Raw genomic sequence first — 10,005 nt, forward strand, 5'->3', positions numbered from 1 at the left:
GAATTCCTGTGAAATTCAGTGGTACAGTCTCCTGCAGGTATCTTGATGTTCTCTGCTTCCACCTACTCCTTTCTTTGTGTGTGTGTGATCAGCTGGAGGGGGAGGCAAAATGGTTTATGACAGCAGGAGAGTACTTTATGATATTTACAGTCACAGCTGGCAGAGAAGAGATAGAAGATCTTTAGGCTCTATATAGTGTTAACTGTAATCTTCAACCCAATTTGCCACCTCTAGGAAAGGATAGACCAAAGATAAGTCTCTTGTTGGGGAGGGAAGGCTTGTGAGTTGTATCTAGAAAGCAGTGAGGTTGTGGGTGGTCAGATTTTGAGGTAAGGTGAGAGTAAAGAATAGTAAATAGACGTATCGTGTGAGCAAGTAGAGTTAATCACTACAGTAATAGAATTCAGGAACCTGTAAAGTGGGCTAAGACCCGAGAGATGTGTTGTGAAGTATTTACAGTGGTATAGAAAGCAACAAACAAACAAACAAACACACAAAAAAAGGGCAAGAGAAGTGAGGAAAAAGCAATAAGTTTGGGGTGAAATGAAGAGGGACTAAAACAGGAAAAAAGAAAGGAGAGGAACAGAGTACTGAAAGATACAGCAACAATAAAATTAAAAAATATATACGATTACTGAAAAAAGTTTAAAAATAAAAGTAAAAAACAAACAAAAAAACTCCTTCCTTGTTGGTTTCAAACTGTCCAATCCAGATTTTCTGGTTTCGGTGGGACCCCTCTGTGGCCTGGGTTGTAGGCCCAGCTGCACACCCGCCCACCAGCCAGGCTACCAGACTGGGGTGCGGGCACCCGCCCACCTGACAGGCTGCCTTGGTCCCACGGGATCTGGTACTGTCCTGTGGCTGGGTGAGAAGCAAGTCCAGTTGCCTTCACAGGAGAACACCTCAGTCCACTTTCCGGTAAAAACTTCTCCAGAAAGCATGCCTCTCCGCCCAGCCCAATCCCCAACCTGACTGGTTAGGACAATGCTCCTCTCAAATTTCCTGGGCTGGTAGGCTGGTGGGCTGGCGACCACAGAGATCGCAACTGAACATGGCCCCCTGTCCTTGCCACCCTCCCTGCACACCTAGGCAGACAGGTCTCTGCCACCCAGCCCCTCCTAGATGGTGAGGGAGGGAGCCAGCTCTTCTAGGGACCCTGCAGCAAGCCCAATCCTCCACTGGGTGCTGGGCTCCCTATGAGTCCTCCGTGGCACTGGCCACAGACGGAAGCCTCTACACCCCTAACACAGCGGCAGCAGCGTCTCTGAGGCGTTTTGGGCTGGCCCAGGGCAGCCGGTCCTGCCACTGCCGCTTTTGTCTTTACTCACAGTTGCTGGGCTCCTGCTGAGTCCTCTGTGGCAGACGCCCCGACGCTGGCCATAGACAGAAGCCTCTGGGCCCTGGAAGCTGCAGCAGCAGCAGCTCCGAGGTCTTTACGTGAGGGCCAATGGCTGCTGGTCCCGCCACTGCTGCTTTTGACTTTACTCTGGGGTGCCTGGCTCCCAAGGGCAGCTGGCCCTGCCGCTGCTGCTTTTGTCTTTACTCACAGGTGCCGGGGTCCCAATGAGTCCTCTGTGTCAGACGCCCCTGTCTCTGGGTGCAGGCAGAAGTCTCTGGGTCCCGACCGCTGAGGCAGCCAAGGCTCCAAGGTCTTTATGCGCTGGCCAATGGCTGCCGTCCCCCGCCGCCGCCGCCACCGCTGCCACTGCCCTTGACTTTTCTCAGGGTTGCCGGGCTCCCGATGAGTTCTCCGTGGCAGACGCCCCTGTCGCTGGGCACAGATGGAAGGAAGCCTTTGGGCTCCAACCGCTGTGGCAGCCGCGGCTCTGAGGTCTTTACGCGCCGGCTAATGGCTGCCGCCGGTCTGGCTGCCTCCGTCCTTACTCCTCTTTTTCTCCTAATATTTTTGCTACTTCTTTTTTGAATTCTTTGAATCAGTTTTGAAGGTAGTTGTTTAAAAAATTAGAATAGACAGTGCTAAAAAGTATTACCTAATACTTGTTCTACTTAAATTTGAAGAATGAAAGGAGGCAAAGATGGTGAATTGGTGGATTGATAACCATAGCTTAATTTCAGCTAGATCTCATCGAAGTCCAGGAGAGTACCACTCCAGTTCTGCTCCTCAGTAACAGAGATTAGTGTAGAATCCGTTGAATCCTTCTCCTGTTTATGCTCAGAGGGATGCATTTAGAATTGAGGATTAAAATAGTTGAGGAGTTCTAAACAAATTTTACTGTGAGGTGTTTCCTATTTCTACTTTTCTTTGCACTGTTTCTTTTCTTCTATTTCTCTATTTTTGTCTTTTCTTCCTGTTACTAACCAGATTTAGGTTTCTTATCTCTCATTGTAATCCATAAATATGAAACATAAGTAACTTTGCTTAAATAAATGATAGTTTCTTTTCCTTCATTTTACAAAGCAAATGAGATAAATATTTTACATTTATCTCTTGCTAGAGGCTTCTCACCCTTTTTTAATAGATCAGAGCCTTTTTCTAAAATGAACAAGAAGAAGAATTAGGAAGAGATGAATGGAAATTTCAGTAAATCTACCTTAGTCCATTTGTTCCATTTTGCCTCAAATGGGTTTTATAATGAGTTGGTGTTTAACATAAATATCCTATTACCCCAATGAAGGGAAAAGCACACAGAGACATATAATTTGAAGCAAAATGTAGATTTGGGTTGGAAATGAGTTTCGATGATGTTATGGTAAGTGTCTTACCTTTTGAACATTCTTTTTTAAGAAAAACATAAAAATAATATTTCTTCTTTCTTGCTTGCTTTCTTCTTTCTATCCTCTCATTCTCCCTCTGTCTCTGCCTCTTTTTGTTCTTTATTTTCCTTTCTTTTATCTTGTCTTTAAGTACTTAGCATGTATCAAGACTGAGCTAGGTGCTGGTGATAAGTAAAGAAACAGCTTGTGCCTTCAAAGAACTTATAGCATAGTTGGGAAGACTGACAAGTGAAAAAACAACTTCAGTTCCTTGAGTGCCCTCAAATAGAATTTTTTAAAAATTATTTTATAAGAGAGATACTTAACCTAGAATTGGCAGTGTCCTCTAAATGTACATCTGAAGCTGGATTATGTGTTAGTTGGGTAAATATTGGTCTGGAGTGTTTTTCAGGGCATTGGAAACATCAGAAACAAGGCCATAGAGCAAATGAATACAGGGCTTTCAAGATCATTTTTTTCCTGTCATCTTTCCCCCAACCTAGTTATGGAAAATCTTGTGAGTTCTACAGTCGTGTGTGTGTCAGCCAAATCAAGTCAAACCAAGTCACATGGCTAAAGCCAGAATCAAGAGGAATGGAAGTGTATTCCACCCACAGTGGAAGACCCTGCAAAGTTACCAAAGGATGCACGTGCATGATCCTACAGTAGGGAGAAAAAAATGAGAACAATAATCCTATTTAAAAATGAGGACAGAATCCCAAAGTGTTTAGATAACCTGCTCATGATCACATGGTTGATAATAGAGTAGTTGGGATTCAGGTCTTTATTTTAGGATGCTGACTTTTGTGTGCTTTTCTGTGAAACAAAAATGACCTAAAAAGAGAAAATGACTACCTAAAGCCAGGGAATCTGAACACTTTGGGGGAGAGGTAAGATTTGATATAGACAGGTATGTACATATTAAGTAGGTTAATGTACACGATTAAAACTATCTATCTAAAACTATCTCAGTTTACCTGAGGTAGTGCCTAAGTAGTCAGCCCTTCTCCCACCTGTCCTCCCCCTCCCAAACAGAGTCCTGGTTTGGAAAGTAAAGTGTATGGTCACATTAGGCTTTGATAAATGGATAGAAACCTGCAGTCTGTTCCAGGAAAGAAGAACCTTATTTGTAATTCTTGAAAAGGGGCAAAAATACACATGTTATATTCAAATGTAATGAAGAGACTAGTTTGATTGGTGTGGAGGCCACCAGTTGGGGATACTCCGAGCAATTTATTGAAGACAGAATTGATACCAATTTGTTTATTGTCTGACAGAGAATATAGGGCCAAGTTTGGTAGTTCTGTAGGGAGCCACTGAAAATGTTGGAGCAGGATGGTGACTGTATTACAGGTGGTGGCTAGAAAGATAAATGTAGAAGAAACTAAATAAAAGAAAGCACGGGGTAAAGCAACCAGTCGTTAACCAAATTCAGTAATGTTTCTGTGAAGTCATGTTAGTTTAGATGATATTGAAGAGAACGAACTATAAGGGACAGGTAATAGAACTATTGCAAGTGAAGAGCTTTGAACATCCAATTGGAAATGTAGAGAAGGCAGTTGGATACATGGAAAAGTTGCTCAGGAAGAGGTCTATGTTAGAGGTATAGCTTGAGAGTCTAGTCTTCATGTTTACTATATGACCTTAAACAAGTTACTTAATACTTTGAACTTATTTTTATATTAATTTTGAAAATGTTCCATATAAATTTCTGTGATGCTTGCTGACACATACTGATTTTTAAGACTACTTTCTAGCACAGTTTCAGGTTTACAATAGAATTGAGAGGATGGTACAGAGATTTCCCATATATGCTATGCCCTGCACCCATGCATGAATAGCCTCCCCATTACCAATATCACTTAGCAGAGTGGTACATCTTTCACGCAGGGTGAACCGGCATTGACATGTTAAAATTATCTAAAGTCCATAGTTCACTTTCGGGTTCACTCTTGGTATTGTACATTCTGTATGTTTGGACAAATGTATCGTGTACATAATTATAAAACCATACAGAGTATTTTCACTGCCTTAAAATTTCTTTGTGCTCTTCCTACCCATAACTCCTTTTCCCCACAGCTATTGATCTTTTTATTGTCTCCATAGTTTGTCAGTTCTTGGAATGTGATACAGTTAGAAAAGAGAGAATGTAGCTTTTTCTGATTCCTTTCTTTCACTAGTAATCTACATTTAAGGATCCTCCATGTCTTTTTATGACTTGATTAGCTCAAGGTTGACTTGTCAAGTTGTGTCCATTTTTTCTAGTTTTCTTCTTTACCTGTATTTAAACTAGGCAAGATATTAGCCCAGTTGTAGCTTCTTCCTGGTTAGGTGTGTTCCTCAGGAGCCACACTTTCAATTTCTACTCCATCTCTTTCTTCCCCTAACCTAAGTCTCTTTTCCAAAAACAGAGTTTACCTTGGGCAGCAGCATTCTCTAGCTCTTGGTCTAATGTTTCATCTAAGTGTCCAACATCCCTGTAAGATGGCATGATCTTGTGGATGTTCTGTGTATATGTAACTCTTCTGCTCTCTTAAGTCTCCAACATCTTTCTTAAGTGATACCTATTCTCAAGCTTCAACTCTGATTGTTCTATCAGTCATGGAAAATTTCAGGCAGGAAGTACATAATATGATGGAAAGATGTCAGGAGTGATAGATCAGACTGGGATTCTGGTTTCAAGTTTTATATTTGGGGTAAATTTTTTTCTTCTGAGTCTCTTTTTTCCCATCTGTAAGATAAAAATGTTGAGTTAGATAATCTCTGAGGACCAAGGCCAGACCAAGATTCGGCATCACTCATTGCCAAATGATTTGGCAATCTTTCAAACTGATAATCTTCAAACAATTGTTCAACATGTATTTGGTACAGCCAAGGTCAGTAAGGTCAGTGCTACAAGGATTTATTTTCCCCATTGAAGGTCCCTGTTTATACCGGCAGCAATGAGATCAATTCATACTTTCCCTATTAGACAAGAGTTCCCCTCCCTCTTGTTAACTGGCTTTCTAGCCCTTATGAACTCTTGCCCTGTTTCAGCATGCTTTATAGTTCAGTGCTCATGAGCACCTCAGTATAGCTCTGATAAGTTCCCTTTGATTCTCTGTCACCTACACAGGCCAAATTCAACCAGCAGTACCCTGTCTCCCCTCTTTCCTCCTAGAATACCCTCACTCATTTTGTCCCCTCTTTATCCAATGCTCCAATTTCATTTTCTCCTATGTACAAATTTCCTCCACCTTCTCAAGACAGAATGAGGTATTCTCAACTCTGTGCTCTTGTGTGCTTTTTCATACCTCTGCAAAATTTAATTTATTCATGTTATTTTTTACATATATCTTTGTAAATAAACTATGAACTCGTGGAGTTAAAGTCCCTGTATTTGCTTTTGTGTTTCATGCCCACCCCCAGCTTTTAGAGCCTTTATTAGACAGCTAGTGCTAAAATGATATTGTACTGCATTATAGACCACTTCAAAACTTAATGGTTTTAATAATAAATATGCTTTATGGTGCATCTGTGGATCAGCTAGAAGGGTGCTGCTTCAGTCTGCAGGCCTGGGCCCGTCTGTATTATATCCATATTCTTTTCATTTCTTTTTAATTTTTTCACTTTTTCCATGTCTGAGATGACCTATAACATTGTGTAAATTGAAGGTGTACTGTGTGTTGACTGATGCACTTAAATCTTGCAAAATGATTGTCACCGTAGTATTAGTGAGTATCGCATCCCATAATTACCATTTCTATTTTTGTGCTGAGAACATTTAAGATCTACTTTCTCAGCAAATTTTCAATATATAATACAGTATTATTTACTATAATCAATATGCTGTACATCAGATCCCCAAAACTTATTTATTTTATAACTGAAAGTTTATACCCTTTGACAGATATCTCCTCATTTCCCCAAACCTCAGACCCTGATAACCACCATTCTAGTCTTTCCTTCTATGCATCTGGGTTTTTAATATTCTACAAATGTAAGAGTTCATTCTGCATGGTGTGGACCCAGCCCCCAGTGGCAAACATTTACTGCAAAGTAGCTTCCTAAAATCCATGATAAACCTTCCAAGGACAAGTGTAACCGGTTCAACCACTTTTGCCTTTTCATTTGCAAATATTCCTCTTCTGTGATGTGATTAGTGGCCTTGGCTCCTTTGTTTTCTGTAAAAGGTAACCACCTAAAGTGAACCTGTGCATAGTAAATGAGGACCATCACTATGCTGAGAAAGCCCATAAAGGGTGGTCACTGCAAGGGCCACAGCTTTTGCTGTGAAAGAAAACCCTTGAAAGAAAAGCCATGCTGTCCCATTTCCTCCATTGGACTTGGTAGTTTGTGTGAAGGTCTCACACAAACTTAAGGTCTCATTTCATCAATAATGATGCAGACACCGAGGGCCATCACACAAATAAATGAGATTATATAGTATTTATCTTTCTTTGTTTGATTTATCTTTCTTAGCATGATGCCCTCAGATTTCTTCTATATTGTCCTAAATGAGAGGATGACCTTCTTTCTCATGGCTGGATAATGTTCCTGTATGTAAGTAATATATCTATGTGTATCTCTAACTCTATCTCTATGCCTATGACTAATCTACATCTACATCTATATATCATCTATATCTATCTATATCACACACACCCACATGAGATCTGTCCAGAAAAAGTCCAGCCATTGTTAATAGAATGGTTTATGTGACATCAATGTAACCTGGCAGCCAAGGAGAGTGACTTGAATGTGCATGCATGAACAATGATGACTTCACAGTACAAGTCAGTGGGGGTGGCAGACACTGTTAAATGAGCATGTGTACTGTGTGGCCGCCACTTTCAAAATAACTGAGTGAGTACAGCAATGAATCTGCATCAAATTTTGCATTAAGCTTGAGCATTTTCCCACAGAAACTGTTTGGATGATTCAGAAGGCTTTCAAGGACAATGAAATGAGTGCAGCACAAATAAAAGTATGGCACAAATGCTTCAAAGATGGTCAAGCATCTGTTGAAAATGTTCCACATTCTGGAAGCAGAAGAAGCAGCCTCAACAAGCAGAACACCTGAGAATGCTGAATGTGTACGGGCTGTAGTCAACAAAGACTGACCACTGACAGCACAAGAACTGGAAGCTGATCTAGTGGTTCCAAAAACTACTGTGTCCAAAATTTTGACAAAAGATCTTGGCATGAAATGCGTCATGGCAAAATTTGTTCTCTGGCTTCTGCTCCCAGAGCAGAAGGAACACTGTGCTGCAGTTGCTAATGACTTGATTTAAACTGCTATCAATGAACCAGATTTCCTCAAGAAGGTCTCAACTTCAGATGAAGGGTAGTCTACAGCTATGATCGGGACATAAAGGCCCAATTGTCCCAATGGAAGTCACCTGGTTCTCCACGCCCAAAAAAAGCACAGCAAAGTTGCAGCAAGATTAAGACCATGTTAACTTTGTTTTTTGATTGGGAAAGTGTCCATCACGAGTGCACCCCTCCAGACCAAGCAATTAATAAGGATTACTACCTCAGTGTTTTTCTTCAGTTGAGAGATGCAATACAACAAAAAATGCCTCAGATATGGGCAACCGATGATTGGCAGCTTCATTATAACAATGCCCCTGCTCACGCATCATGTCTCATGCAGAGTTTTTTGATGAAACAGTAAACCACCCAGGTGATTCAGTGCCCTCCAGCCCAAATGTGGTGCCCTGTGACTTCTAGCTTTTCACAAAACTTACAGCACCTTTTAAACAGAAGAGATTTCATACTATAGATGAGATTCAGCAAAATACAACAGGGTAGCTGGTGGCAATTCCAACAAAGGATTTTGCATAGTGTTTTGAAAAGTGGAAGAGACGCTGGGAGAACTGTGTGAGGAGTCAAGATGCCTACTTTGAAGGAGACTGAGGCATCATTGTCCTATGTACAATGTTTTTGTATCTTGTATCTTCTTCAATAAATGTCTCTATTTTTCATAGTACATGGATGGATAGTTTCTGGACAGGCTTCATGTAGATACCACGGTATATCTCCACACACCATATTCTGAGACTCTTTGGATAGAAAAACAATGGTTATTCTGTTCATGGCAATGACAGAATATGTACAATGCAAGGGCCTACATATGTCATGAGCACTATTTCATGTTGTTCAAAATCAGACACATGACCAATTCCAGAGTCAAGGAGCATAAAAATATACTCCTTTCACCATGAGGCCATGAAAAGGTTAATGATGCATAAGGTACTATAATGGCATGAAGAATAGAGACTACAAATTTAATCCACTATAGTACTTGACAATACGTTTGCTGTTGAATTTTGTTGAATGAATGCATATGAATGATTAAATTTCAAAATTATAGGGGATTCAACAAGGATATAATGTAATAAGTTGGGAAAGATCAGGGCAAAGTGCTAATTTGAGCAATGAGTTGTGCTACTATCTGAGGTTGTTCACTGACTAGTAAAATAGAAGCCAAATGATATGACCCAGCCATGCACCACAAGGCCCCCAAAACTGGTGTCTGTAGTGATTCATTCCTTAGTCTAGACCTAAGCTAAGGTATAAAAGCAGCTTTTTGCATATCCTGAAAGCAACTATTTATAAGGGAGAAAAGGAAAGAAGTAATTCCTCTTTCCTGTATAAATACCTGACATGGAATATAGGAGTGATTCCTTTCTATTATCATTGTTTTCTTTAGTTTCCTGAGAGACTTCCTTTTCCCCTAACACCCCCCTCACCCCAAGAAAAATTCTCACTGGGATTAGTAAGCAAGAAATCTTCTCTTTACTAAAGAAAACCTGATACCTACCTTAAACGAACCCATAATTCTTTTCATTCTCAAATGGTCGTGAAGATTCCAGGTCAGTAAACAAACTGAGGTTGGATGGATGGAAAACTTCAGATAAAGGAAAGCATATGTTTAGGCAAAATGGTCATTTAACACTTAATATTTTACATGTTTGTAGAAAGACCAGGAGAACTTCGGAAGCAAGGAGTCGTATCACAGACACGTGAGGGTTAAAGTCTTCTGTGAGCTTTTCAGAAAGCCAGTGTTCCAAGAGAAAGAGAGCAGAAGGAGCAAAGAGATTTGAGAATTCAGGCAGAGTTAATCAGGAGGGAGCAGGCCAGGAAATCAGCTACCAGAAGAATCTGGATCAAAGGCAGAAGAGCAGAGCGAAGGCAGAATACAAAGCTCCCGACGTGCTCCCAGGCATTCTGCCGAGCTGGCGTGGGGAGGCAGGTGACAGAGCAGGAGCAGCTTCGGCCAGAAGCCAAAGGACAGTCACTTAGGGG

General features: G+C 41.0%; 1 pseudogene; it reads right to left on the reverse strand.

Moving 5' to 3' along the window:
• LOC118977146 (putative malate dehydrogenase 1B) overlaps positions 1–5,206 on the reverse strand; it is a 54,932-nt pseudogene extending 49,726 nt beyond the window's left edge.
• Positions 5,207–10,005: the final 4,799 nt, after the last annotated feature.

Source organism: Sturnira hondurensis, unplaced genomic scaffold (assembly GCF_014824575.4).
Source record: "Sturnira hondurensis isolate 20B ecotype Veracruz unplaced genomic scaffold, ASM1482457v3 Scaffold0021214, whole genome shotgun sequence".
Lineage (NCBI taxonomy): Eukaryota > Metazoa > Chordata > Mammalia > Chiroptera > Phyllostomidae > Sturnira > Sturnira hondurensis.